Genomic DNA, 14,297 nt, shown 5'->3' on the forward strand with positions numbered 1-14,297 from the left:
AAATGCTGAGGCCTGGGTCCCACTGTTGGAGATGCTGATTTATCTGGTTTAGGGTGCAGCCTGGACAGGGGGACCTTTAAGTGCTTCCCAGGTGACCCCAGGGTGCAGCCGAGGGGGAGAACGTTTGGTTTAAAGGTTTTCAAAAATTGCAAAAGGTTGGGGCTTCCCTGGTGGCGCAGTGGTTGAGAGTCCGCCTGCCGATGCAGGGGACACGGGTTCGTGCCCCGGTCCGGGAAGATCCCACATGCCGCGGAGCGGCTGGGCCCGTGAGCCATGGCCGCTGAGCCTGCGCGTCTGGAGCCTGTGCTCCGCAACGGGGGAGGCCACAACAGTGAGAGGCCCACGTACCGCAAAAAAAAAAAAAAAATTACAAAAGGTTAAATTGAGGTGTACATCTGCGTACCCTGTCTCCCGCTAACCTTGTGGAAGGAAAGGCCCTCCTGAGAACACGGTGGAGAATCTAATCCTTGCGACCATCTCCTCTGAGATCCACTTCAGGGTCTCCGTTCAGAGCAGCGGGTTTCTAGCCTGGCTGAGGGAGCTTCAGCACACAAAGAATCAGGTAGGGCCTCTGTCGCTATCTTTGAGAGGCCTTCCAGATAATGCTGACGCATGCAGACGTGCACAGGATTCCCTGTGGGGTCGAGGGCGAGAGTCCTTGATGTAGAGGAAGTCTTGGGGTGCCCTTGGCTGTAAACACTGAAGGGCCCCACTGTCCTGTCCACCGCGGGGTATTAGGTCACGGGCCTCTTACTTTGCATCCTCTCCCCTTCCTGGTTTGAGAAGATGCCGCCTGGGATACAGTTCTGGCTTGGCCACCACTTAATTCTGTGACCTCGGATGAGTGAGTTCTGAGGTTCCTTATGGCTCTGACACGCTGTGATTTCTGAGGGGAATCTTTATAAAACTCTCTTATAATGCTCACTACCAGGAAAGACAGTTTTTCCTACATTGTGCTTGCTTTAAGCACTCTCCACCCCCTTCCCCAGCACACCCTGCATCTCCAGGAGGCGTGTAGAGCTGCCCAGGGTCCCTCTGAGGGCGGGCACTGTCACCCACCTGCAGCTGCTCCAGGCAATTCCTCCTGCCTCCCTCTTCCTCTGATGCCTGGGCCCAGCCCCCAGAGATTCTGATGATATGTCTGGGTGCAGCCTGAACAAAGGAAACTTCCAGTGCTCCCCAAAGCATGGCCGGAGCTGAGAACACGGCTTTAGGCACTGCTTGCTGGGGTCCTGGGGAGGCAGGAAGCAGAAAGCTCTCCCTGGGGACTTTGGCCCGGCGTCTTTCTCCAGCGGGGCCGTATTACCTCCCAACAGAGAGCTGGAGCCCACAGTGCCCTTGCTCACCTAGAACTTTTGCAGGGACCGACCTCAGAGGCCTCCGTAACTCCCGACCCATTCTAAATATTTATTGAGCACCTACTACGTGCCAGGCACTATTCTAAGCACTGGGGTCATAGCAGTGAACTAAACACACACACTCTCTGCCCTCACAGAGCTTCCAGTCACTAGTCCTGATGGGAAAGGGGTCTCCAGCTGCGGGCCCAGGCTGCACACAAACCAACTCCCCGCGAAGGAGAGAAAATTGGCTACCGAGAAGCAGGGTTTTGGGCTAGAAGGGAGCTCTGGCCACTCTGCCAGCGAGAAGGGGGCCTCTACCCCGGGCCCACCTAGCTTGCAGCCAGGCCCCTGACTGTGTGTACTATAGGGTCTTCTCATAGATGAGCTCAAGACGTGGGTGTGGCTACACCAAATCCTGCTTGGAGAGAGAAGCAGCGATCAGAAGACAGCCTTGCAGGACGGTGGAGGGTAGGGCGTGGCCATTCCAGCTAATTCTTTTCTCCAAAATCCAGCAAACAAAAGGAAAGGGAATGGAGGCATTCCCATGGCTATGATCTTGACCTATAGCCCCTAAAGGTCGTACCACTTCAATTCAGTTAAAAAAAAATCACCAAGCTAGGTCCTTGGTACACGTGACCAAGACACAGGTCCCTCAAAATTCTTTTCAGTCAGGACCGACCGAGCTGGGGACAAATCCTTCCCTTTCTGGGCCCTAAGGAGTTCTAGCTTTGGCCTGACTATCTGGGGCCTTGGGGACAAGGCAAGGTTTCTCCGCAGTGCTGGCCAGAGGGCCAGTATCGGGAATGGCTGATACATTACAAGTGCTCCGTCCTGGCTCCTGGCCCTAGGAGGACACTCTGTTCCGCATTGCTCTCTCTCTCTAGCAAGACTTCAAGGGTGAGAGTGGCCACAGGGAGTTCACTCCAAAGCCAGCCTTCGCCGCTCTGTGACAGCAGTTTGTGGTCCTGGCTAGCCCAGGGACACCCACTTGCCCACAGAACAAACGTCAGCCTGTCAGAGACCAAGACCAAGACCTTCAAAGTGAAGGCGTTTCAGACTGTAGTTTCTAAGGAGACATGAGCAAACTATCCTGAGAGTTTCTCCTTCTCTCCTGCACCACCCCTCCCCTCACTCTTCATAAAACTGCAATTTCTGCTTTGCAGACACTCTCCCACCTACCACCAATGGGTGTCAGGGCAAGCCACTGGTCTGACCATTGGTCCTGCTAGAGCTCACTGTGCACATGGCTTTTTGTTTTGTTTTGTTTTTGCGGTACACGGGCCTCTCACTGTTGTGGCCTCTCCCATTGCGGAGCACAGGCTCCGGACGTGCAGGCTCAGCGGCCACGGCTCACGGGCCCAGCCGCTCCGCGGCATGTGGGATCTTCCCGGACCGGGGCACGAACCCGCGTCCTGTGCATTGGCAGGCGGACTCTCAACCACTGCGCCACCAGGAAAGCCCTGCAGATGGCTTTTTACATGTCCTGTTCTCAAAGTTTCGATGTCCAATTGCCAGTTAAAGAGTCAACATTTTGCATTCTCCGCATAGGATCTCTCCCTTAGCCATTTAAATCTAAATGGCCTAAACTCTCCTGGGCCTCCTCTCTTTGCCTACTTTCCCCAGCTTCGTTCTTCACGGGCCTGTGCAAGGGCTCGGCACAATTCCAAACACCAGCCCTATAGCACCCACGGCTGTGCACCAGGACAGCAAACCTTCAAGTCTTGAGCACCCCAAGACTTTTTGCTGAAAGATCCCAGGCTCCCACCTTGGCCCCATCACTAGCTCTGTGGGTCAGCTGACATCTGTGATCTCAAGCTCTCTCTCCTGTAAATGCAGTCCAGCACTTTTTGACCCCTGAGACAGGCTATTTTAGGTTTTGAATTGGGCACTGACTGGCGGACCATGGGATGGTCAGGGGGTCTTGGGGGAGACTCCCGGGAGGTGAGGGGGAGGTATTCTGGGGGCTCAAGGCAGCTGCTACGTACCAACCGGTACAGAAATCATTAAAAATGTGAACAGCCGGCAGATCACGCCACTGCATGTCAGCCCTAGGTGACAAGGTGATGTGTAGAACCTTCTCTGTTCCTTTGTCTCCTCACCTTTAAAGCAGACGAGATGCTGAGAAGATGATCGTTACACTGATGATAAGAAGGGCAGCTGCCACTGGGGCGCCTTCCACGGCCAAGAGGCTCCCCCCGACCATCTCAGTGAGCCCCCAGTGCAATACCCCCAGGAAGACGCTACTTGGTGAAGGACTCAGGTCCAGACAGTTAAGCTTAAAGGAAACCATGCACAACATGGCTAAAAGCAAGGTGGCAAAAATCCCATCTCCCACGCTCACTAGCTGTGCCACCCAAGACGAGTTATGTAACCCCGCCTTGGCCTCATTTGGCTCCTCTGTAAGCGCGACTAATGACCTCCTTTGAGGGCTGCTGTGAAATTCAGCGTGTTGGTGGCTCCGGTGCACCAGTATCTGGCATCGGGTGAGCTCTCAGTAAGTGGAATAATAACTTTTATTTCTATTTTTATTATTATTGCCCAAGGTAATAACAGTAGCGTGGCCTTCCTAGTCTAAAACCCTATTAATTTACACGACATTTCACATACAAAGGGCTTTAATAGATACCATTTATAATTTGCCTGTGAGTGATAAGGATACGTCTTATCTGAAGTACAAGGTGGGTAATGTGACGGCAGGAGGCGAGGGGCTCGCAGGGGCTTCAGGGAGGGCCTGGCTGCGGTGGCTGAAGACCCCCGGAGCTCGCGCGTCAGCTGCGCTGGCGGTCGCTCCTGCCCTTTTGCCCTTGGATTTGTTCAGTCCCTCCCAGTTCCTCTAGGAAGGGCTCAGCCAGAGGGACCTCTGGGGGCCCTTCCATCTAGTGGAAGCCTGCTCTCTCCTCTGTTGCCAGCACGTGCCCCAGAAAGCAGGGCTATGTCTCTCTGCTTCGTCACTGTGTCCCCAGCTTCTGGGGCAGGGCTGTGATGCAGCAGGTGCTGGTAAGCAAGGGCCGAATGGGTGGAAGAGGAACGGATAGGTACAACAGGGTGGGCAAGAAAGGGGCTCTACCTGCTCCAGGCCTTACCTGAATCCTAGCTCATTCCAGGGCGGTGCCAGAGGTCAGAGGAAGAGAGTGTGGAGAGGCCCTAAACCAGCTCCACTAAGAGAGATGCAGGACAGGCCCCACACCCTCCCCTGCAAACTCAGGCTTGCCCTGAGGCCTGCTCGGGCTCAGAGCAGGGCAGCAGGGCTTCCGAGGGGGGTCAGCAGCTGCACTCTCGCTCTCCTGTCCTTCTCTAGGTGACTGCAACTGGGCAAGGCTCTTGGCCTCAAAGGAAGCCAGCCCTGGGCAGCCAGCGCCCAGGGCCCACTGGGCCAGCTCAGTGCAATCCGACAGGGAACAGCCTAAGGCAACGGTGGGGACAGCACCCCTGGTTCACAGAGTGTCTGCCCGTGATTCCCTAGGTCTGGGAAGAAGTGGCATCAGCTTTTCAGTGCTAAAGTCTGTTGTCCAGCTGTCCTGGCCCAGGTAATAGGACAGCACCTGCCCAGATGGGGGCCACAGAATCATCAACAGAGGTAGGAACGCTAGGGAGGGAAGCCACGTAATGCTTCTGGGCCCTTACACTTGCTAATCCCTGGACGTGGAGTACCCTTCCCTCACTGGCTGCATGGCAAACTCCTATTTGCACCTCAAAACCCAGTTCAGATGGTGCCCCTTCTTGAAAGCTTTGCTGGTAGTCAGTGACTCCCCAACCCTGCCACCCCTCCCCCCCCGTCAGACCACAGGGGGCTACATCTGGCTGCCTGTGCGACGCCCCTCCAGGCTCTGGCCTCCTCACTCGCTTTATCAGGATCCCTTCCCAATGCCCAGAGAGGATCTAGCCCCCGGCAGGTCCTGATGACACTGTCCAGCACACTACCGAGAATGCGCTCTCATGGCCCACCCCCAACGGAACGCACCGGCAGCACAGGCAGTGACCCCATTGGTTGGGTCTCTCTGAGGCAGGGGATCCAAGCTGACCTGGACTCAGGGAAGATATCTCGGGGTAGGACTCTGCTCGTCTTTTCAGCCTGGGGAGAAGGAGGGAATGGGGGCCCATCTTGGCCTTCTGGTTTGTCCTTGGCTGTCCTAGACGCATGAGCTGCCCATTCCTCAGGCCTGGCACTGCCGTCTGCCTATAATCTCACACTCTATTATTTGTTGTTGTTGTTGTTTTGGTTTTAATGCCTGGTCAGTGACCCTCTCAACAATCTGTGAGGAAGGGGATAAGACAAGGAGATCAATAGCCCCATTGGACAGATGGGGAAACTGAGGCCCAGAGGTGGCCTGACTGTCCCAGCAAGCTGGGGACAAGAACTCAGTCTCCCGACTTCCCTCCTGAGAACCGGGGTCTCTGGCTTTGGCACCCCGAGTCACGTTTCCCTTTTTCATGCAGAGGAGTTTCAAGAGGCATGGAAACCTGATGGAAAGTGAAACCCGCAATCCTCCATTCAGACTGCTCCGATTCATTTCCGCAAACATTTATTAACTGCCTATTAGGCACCACGCTCTGCTTTCATCATCTGGGAATAGCGTCAGCCCCTGATTTTCTATGCGACGGGAGGAGCATGGGAGGGCGGCCCATGAACAGCTCGTGCCAGAATAGGGGTGTGCTGCAGAATTTTACTTCCTCATTTTCTTTTAAAGCAGCAGCTACACTGTCCTGACTAAGCTTTAATATTCAAATGAGGGATAAGCCCCCAGTGCCCACAGGGCCAGGCGGCGTGGGAGCGGGCTGGCCACAGGAGGCGCTGGCTTGTGATTGCAAATCTGCCTGTGGATCCAATCTGCGAAGGGGGTAATCCCTAGAGACGAAGCTCTGGGCTGGAGGGAGGTGCAGATTAGAGGGCTGGTGACGAAGCAGATGTGTGCGGGCTGCCGTGTCAGGTGGGGCTTCCCTTTACAAGGGAGCGTTTCTGTTTACAGTGCTGAAACATCTAGCTGTGGGCGCCTGGGACTGTGGACATGTCAACAGGCCTGGGGAGCCGACCATCCCATCCTGGCATGTCAAGGTGGGCTCCCCTACCCGTCAGGAGCCAGCCATCACTCGCTGGGAGGGCTCCGTTCTGGAACCCAGGCAGAAGCCCCGAGCCAGGCGGCACTGGCAGAGCTGAGGACCTACCGCGTCAGGGTATACCGGGGTTCCCCCTGAGGGCATTTCTGGGGTAGGGGGTGAGGAAAGAGCCCCTTCCAAACTTAAGCAGAGGAAAGTCCTGAGGTTTAAACAGACACCCGAGTGAAGTGGTGGCCACTGGTTTTGTGATTCCACCACAGTGGCCCTGGAATTGCCTCCCCTGACAGTCACAGAGGCTGGGAGGGAGGCCTGCTCCTCTCTCTTCAAGAACTTGACCAGAAAAAGCATCACTTTTTCTGGTGGGAGTACGAGCACAGGATTCCCGAGTGGGGGCTGAGCACGAGGGTCTCCACCATGTGGGTGGGCTGGGGGAGGGGTGGACGGAAGGCCTCTGGAGTCGCTCCCTGCAGTGGCCCAGGTTATCCATCCAGGCAGGGCCCCAGGCCTTTGGCGTGGCAGCTATCAGCACGTCTGAACACGTCACGCGTGCCGTAAACCGGAGGGAACTGACAGGTTGGTGTGAGCTAGCTCAGGAAGCAGCCCCTTGCCCCGGGCTGCTTCCCCCAGTCATCTGGCATAAGGCAAACTCCTTCCCCTTCCAAAAACTCGGGCCCTCTTCCCTCTTCTTTCCACATTCACGCCACGGCCCTCAGGATAAGACAGACCACTAAGACTTGGTCTTTGCTCAAAGACTAGACGATGTGACCGAAGCTTACATCGCAGAGCCACAACTGAAGATGGGCTACAGCAGCTTCTCCGCCAGAGAGAACAGGGTATCCTTGAGCTATGGCGCCTCTCCTCAGACCACACCCCCTCCCTCGGTGTGGAACAGAATGACCATCTTTTAGAAGGACCAAAACTGAACCAGCACCTGAGAACCATCCATCATTAGACTGGAGACATGGAAGGCAAAATACGTGGTGAGCAGTTGTGAGTTCCGGATCCAGCAACCATGCAGGCATCACTAATCAACCACCGCTCCCTTTCTGCTGAGCTAAGACTTGGCCTCAAGATCATTCTTAAGCCAGTGCTCCAGGAAGCCAGTCAACATCAGCACCTGAATGAAATCTGCTTTCCATCACTGAGGACGCAGAAACACAAACTGGTACTTCCTGAACCAGAGTCCCAGGGTTTCCCCGCCTGGAACCTGTACCACCCGGCTGTTCCCACACAGTCATCCTAGGAGGGAGGTGGCAGCGCTGAGCCAGGGATGCTAGCCTGACTCTCCTGGCTGCCCCCAGCGCCCTGTGTCTGAGGTAACTTCAGTAGCCAAGGCTGTGGCTCAGACACTTTTTTGACGGTTGGGGCTGCATTAACCCTGCTGTCCCAGTAGAGCTGAAAGACCCCCAAAGGGCCGCAGCCAACCTGAGGCAGGGGGAGAGGAACAGAGCCCCGAGAGGAAGAGGCAGAGAGGAGGAGAGGCAGTGCAGAAAGAGGGGAGCATTCTTTTGAACTCACCCACATGGGTCCCTCACTGCCCCCCACCCCCCGCCCCAAACCCCTTCTGACTCACTTTGGAAATCTGACCACATCACTCCTCTACCTAAAATCCTCTAAGGGCTTTTCATGTGTTTTGTGGATCAAATGTGAGTTCCGGAACCTGCCCCCCTTTCTAACCTTGTCTCCCCTGACCCACCCCCATCCCATTAACTGCTCTTAATCCCTGGGACCTGCACCACAGCCCCTTTCAGGTTTGTGGCAGAGATTGCTAAGTGTCCCCTAATAAATATTTCACTCTTCTTCCTTAATACCAGAACCCTGTTTTTAGCTGGCACATGGTTACCAGGAATAAAGACATTCCTGAGGTTCCTTTGCAGCTAAAAGTGGCCATGTGACTAAGGCCTGACCAACGGGATCGAAGCAGAGTGCCACACATAACTTCTAAGAAGTGTTATTAAAGGGAAGAGATGTGTTCTTCTGGGATGAGTACGTAATGGCTGGAGCCTGAGCAGCCTTCTTAGTCTATAAGATGGAGTCTTACATTGAAGAGAATAGGACACAAAGATCAAAGAAACCCAGACCCTTGATACTGTGGAGCCACATCAGGCTTCTTCCACACTGGAGAGAAAAAACAAATTCTTATTTTGCCTAGGTATTATTATATTGCATTTTCTTTCTTTAAAAAAAATACTTGATTCAGTGTCTAAGCATGTCATTTCTCTACCTGGGATACACTTCCTTCTCTTCTTTACCCAGCTAATTTTATTTGACTTTGTAAGACCCAGTAGTGGGGTCACACCAGGCAGGACCAACAGCCTGTCTTTGTGCCCTTATAGCAGAGAGAGATTCCCTCTGTCTAGCTAAGCACCTGTCCCATGATGCTCGGTGGGTCTAATCACTGGCTGTCTCCCTCGGCTGGGCCGTGAGCATCCTGAAGGAGCTATAGCCTTATGCACGTCCAGATATTTGGTACCTGATGATCAGTACATGGGGAGGGAGGAAGGGAAGAGGAGGGGTGAAGCAAAAAGTCCCAGCAACTCCCTTGGGGATTCTCAATCATTCCTTTCACGGATAAGTAGATCCCCCAGCAAGCAGCTTCATCGGGGGTGACGAGGAAGAGAAAACCACTCTGGAGGGTGGCAGAATAAGAACACCAATGCCCACTGTTTCTGAAACTTCCAGTTGCATAGCATTCACCAATTTACAGGGCATGTTCGCATATACACATCACCCTAGGTAATTCTAAAAACCTAACTCACTAGGCACTGTTATAATCCCGAGGGCTCAGAGGGCTAAGTCACTTGCTCGAGGTCACGTGGCTACTACGTGGCCAAGTGACCTGGAAATGAGATCTTCTAACTTCATGTCCAGCAACACAGGTGCCTCCTCGGACCTGCACCGTACAGGGGAGTTAGGAAAGCAAGCTACGTGCAAACCACGCGTGGGCAGGTGTGCACAGTGCGTGCACGGGCTCACACACACCTGGTGCACAGATGCGAGGGGCTCCAGGTGTTCGGTGGCATTTTCACTCGAGGGCAGCGGGTGATGGCAGAGGAAGGGGGCACGGGAGCGGACCGAGCAGCTGCTGCATGCAAACGCTTGGCCACGGCTCAAGGACAGGGCCACCTCGAGCAACTGCAGGGGACACGAGGAAGCAGGGAGGGCTGGGGGCAGGCGGCAGCCAGGGGGAGTGCGCATGCTTTCGGAAACCGTGCTAGGCTGTCACTGGTACTGGTTATTTAGTGCATTCACCTCCCCCGGAGCGAGAGCAGGACACTGTCGGGCTAAGAGACGGCAGCACACAGCATGTCCGTGGTAAACAATTTATTTTTCTACCTCAGTTGCTTACAGGGGTAAAAATAAAACGGCAACAGGGAGAAGCACAGACGAACTATTTACAGAGATGAAAATTCACAACGGCTAAAACGTCTGTGAGGCAAGCATATACTAGGACAAGTTCACCAAAGCAAAGCAATTCATAGCAGAACAAAATAAAGAGGAAAAAAGCCATACAGATTAAAAAGAAAAAACAGCACTCATGAAAAAGCCTGAGGGAAAATAAAAGGAAAGGAACCAATGATTACATCAAGCATCTTTAATGAGATGAACACAACTGCACAGCTTGGGTCTAAAGGACACTGACATTCAAGAGGATGGACTGAATGCATCCGACGGAAGCACGCAGGTCACTTCTCACAAACCCTGAGCGTGAACAAGGGTGACTCCTGAGGGCCCAACTGAGCTGTACTTCGTTAATCCAAGAGAGTGGGGAAGTGGACGGAAAGGAAGCCCTTCTGGGGGTGACCATCAGGGGTACCGACCTGATCAGGACAGACCCTCTGTGTTCGTGCCCTCTGACCCCAGTGGGCCAAGAGGCCCTTGATGCCAGCAGGGAATGCAAGGCCAGTAGGCAGCGAGGTGAGGGCAGAGGTGCCAGGGCAAGAGGGACGCAGTGTGGATCGGGGCCCACAGGGCCTGAGATGTGGCAGCACCTGGGTGCTTCCACTGTCCCTTCCCGAAGACAGATGTGCAGTATTATAGCAACAACCACTGAGGGACTGGCCCCCAAAGACAAAGACAACCAGATAATGTTTATATAATTTTTCTTCCAGATTAGATCGTTCACATTAGTATTTATAGAATAGTCTGTGTGTGTGTGTGTGTGTGTGTGTGTGTGTGTGTGTGTGTGTGTGTGTGTGTGTGTGTGTGTGTGTGTGTGTGTGTGTGTGTGTGTGTGTGTGTGTGTTCACTTCTGGTTCTGTCCGCCACAGGACACAGGTGCTCCAAGTCACATATCCCCAACCCCTGTGGGCTCCAGCACTTAAGAGCTCACCCATGAAATGCCCCAACAAGCCTATTTGGTGATTATTTAAAATAATTTGAGGCCTTCTTCCTAGATGCCCTTGAGGAAGGCTCTACAAAGTTTGTGAGAAGTTTCCCCCCGGCCCCATGACATTCTGGGAGGGTGGCAGGTGGAATACGTGGGGGAGGTGTCCACAGTGCATATGAGAAGCAAACTGGGAGGGGACTGGAGAATAAAATTGCTTTTAAAAAACTGAAAGAAGCATTGAGGACAGGAGTCTTTTCCAAGAATTAAAAATGAGAAAAAGGACATTCATTCCAACAGGCAGCTACGACAGTGTTCAGTGGGCACTGACAGCAGCGGGGTGGCCCCGGCAGGGACTGTGTCCTCTCCCTAGTAATGGTAGCAAACCCCAATTTGTTGTGCCTCTCTTAAGAGCTAGTTGGTAAAAACTATGTCTTGTGAAATCAGCAAGTAGTCTGCAAAGTGAAATAAGAACAGAAATTAACAGATTGAACTGAAACGAGGGTCCAGAGGCGGAAAAAGAGAGCAGAGCACCGATCAGGATCGTGATAAGTCCAGTCCCCTCACCGACCCACGAGGGCTGGGCTGGGGGTAAGGGGCACGCGGTGGACCATCTGGGCTGGGGAGGAAGGAGCCACGTCCACGGCGGCTGGTCGGCACTCAGTCTTTCTGGAAGAGAACTACTCCCACTCGAACAGTTATCTGAAGCCCATAGCCCCCGTTATTGGAGCAGCTCTCCTTTATTCTCACAGAAGCCTAAAGGTGGGCAGAGACAGGCATTTCTTAACACCAACTGGGCAACCAGGAAGGTCTGCAGCAAGCCCAGGTCACACAGGTAAGGCAGGGACACCAGCAGATGAGATGGGGATTCACAGGAAGGGCCAACTCAGGTGAAGAGGCGGCGCCTTCCTGCAGGGGATGCAGGATACTCAGCGTGTGGCGAGGACACACAGGATGCAGCCCTCAGCAGCCCTCCAGGACGGGGGTGTCCTTCCGCTGCTCTTAGCTACTTTGCATCCCCCCACAGGATGGATTCAGGAAGGGCTGGGAGGGGTGCGGGAGGTACACGCATCACAAGAGAGACGAGGTGGGCAGTGGGTGAAGTGGGCACCACCGAGAACATGGAAAAGGAAGACCACGAAGAAAAGACACCAGGGCAGCTTGGCGGTGATGAGATCATCTGTGCTGACGTCGCTGACTCACAGGCATGGGGAGGGGGTCAGCAGAGCCACCCTGATGGGGCGAGGAGAGGGCAGAGTTGGGCTGCCCTCCCCTGGGTCACCCCTCTGCACCCCAGCCCCCCCGGCCAGATCCACTGAAGACATTCCTTACTGGCACAGGGCAAGAGACTCAGGTCAGAACGCTGCAAAGCTTCCCTGCCCCTGAGGCCGAGGCTCCAGGAGGAGTCTGGAAAACCACAGGGGCACCTGGGCTCTGTGTGCGAGAATCCTCGGCCGCTCGAGGCTCCCGGACAGCAGACAGAGCTACCTTTCCACAGGAGGCCACTCCTCCAGGGGCAGGTTACCCCAAGCCCATTCCATGTCCCTTTACCACCACCCTCCCCCCGGCTCTGTTCCCAAAGCCCTGGCTTGTGGTGAAGGGCTAGGCACCTGGGGGATCCCATCTCATCCTACTCAGCCTCGGCTGGTCACTCTTGCATCTCTGTCTGTCCTGCATACATGTCCATCTAGGGCAGACCCAAGGATGCAGGTCCCTGGGACACAGTTCAACCAGATATTTCCCGGGCTGGCTCATGGGGCCCCGAGGGCAGGTTCTCAGATGAGACGGGGGCCTGAGCAAGGAGTCCCCCGAATTATACCGGGTTAGGATCCCTAACTGTTTGCTGGGACTAGTGCTACACTGAGGGGGCAATGGCAACCTGCTTGTGAAGGGAGGGAGGCTTCAAGCACACAGAGCAGCAAGGCACTCTCACCGAGCCAGGATGTGTGACCCTGCACATCTTCTTATCCCCTGGGGAGGAAGGTAGGGGAGGGAAGGAGAGGAAAGGCTTCCCCAAAACTACCACCAGCTTCTGGGCTGAGCAGGACAGGCAAGGAATGGAGAACGGGGATGGTGACACACAAGGTCTCTCCAGGAGAGGCAGTGCACGCATGCACGTGCGTGTGGGGACCAAGCACCCCTCATCATAACACAGCTCTTCATGTAGGCTCCGGAACAGCTCCATCCAACAGAACTTTATGCGGTGATGAAAACGTTTTATATTCTGCACAGACGGTAGCCCCCAGCCACGTGGCTGCTGAGTAACTGAAGCGTGGCTAGTGTGGCCGAGGAACCGAATTTTCCGTTTTACTTAATTTTACTTAAATTAAATGTAAACCTTAGTAGCTGCATGTGGCTAGTGTGATTGTGCTGGACAGACGGATGCTAGGAAGATGATGGGGTGTGGCAGTTAAGACCCAGGCCACCTGGGTCCCAGTCCTGGCCCTGCCCCTTACTGGCTGTGACCCCCTGAACAGGGTTTCTACCTCTCCAGGCTTCAGGGTCCCCATCCGTAGAGGGAAAATCTAGAGGAGGTGCAGACCGTGCCTGGCCTGGTGCTGGCTTCTCAGCTTGTGGTGTCTGGTGTCCTGCCTGGAGAGGCCCGTGGCCACCTGAGCTGCCACGTGCAGCAGAGAAGCGGTGCGGAGGGCTCCCTTGGGGCAGCTGAGGGGCCCACCCTGGTGGGGAAACCACCCGGCCCAGGGGACACACTTGTGGGCAAGTCCCCCCACGCACCCCCCTCCACCTGAACTTCTGCTTCTGTACCTGCTGTTCTCTTCCGCCTCCCCCGCTATCAGAAAGGTGCACGGACCTCAGCGACCATCCTGCCCAAACCCCTCATTTCCAGAAAACAGAAGAGAGGCCCCGAGATGCTGGGTGACCTGCCTACGGCCATGGGCAGACAGGACAAGAGCCTAGGGCTTCTGTTGCTGGTTGAGGATCTGTCCCCACAGAGCATGGCTCTCAGTGTCCCACATGCTTCCTGACCTCCCCCGACACGCCCCTTCCCCACCCGAAGCTCAGTCTGAGGCACAGGTGGGACCGGCCCCTCGCACACCGCACGCCCTGCCCTCCACTGCCTTCAGAGCGCCGTCCCCCCAGGGCCATGTCCTGCTCGCCTTGCCGCCTTGCAGCTCAGGCCTCCGGGTGTAGGAGGATGACCAACCAGGAGTGGAAGCCCAGCTCCCTAGCGGCCCCTGACAAGACACAGAGCCCAGAGGGCAGAACTCTGCTCCTAGCATCTTCTCTACACCCCCCAGCTGTCCTTAGAACACAGACACCCCCGAGCACCCCAAAACACTCTTGCTGTACTCCAGGTCTGGGGAAGGCTGGCTTCCCCGCTTCTAGGGAAACGCAAGCCCCATAAATCATCACTTCCTTCACGCCCCTCCCCCATCCCTGCAGGACCACGGCCCCCGCTGCCCCGCAGGTGAGAGACCCAGGCCTCCCGGTTACACGGAAGCTAGAGCAGCCTGGGCACGTGAGTGGGTATCACCGGGCGCTCTGCCTTGAGTTTCTGACGCCCACATGGAGGGAAGGGAGGATCTAACCAACCCCCCGCCACCATCACTCAG

The 14,297-nt window shown here is 55.2% G+C and overlaps 1 protein-coding gene across 6 annotated transcripts in view; it reads right to left on the bottom strand.

Moving 5' to 3' along the window:
* Positions 1–14,297, bottom strand: part of MSI2 (musashi RNA binding protein 2) — a 389,285-nt gene that overhangs the window by 35,338 nt on the left and 339,650 nt on the right. The gene's annotated exons all lie outside the window — the stretch shown is intronic.

The sequence above is a fragment of the Grampus griseus genome, assembly GCF_964374135.1.
Source record: "Grampus griseus genome assembly, chromosome: 20".
Lineage (NCBI taxonomy): Eukaryota > Metazoa > Chordata > Mammalia > Artiodactyla > Delphinidae > Grampus > Grampus griseus.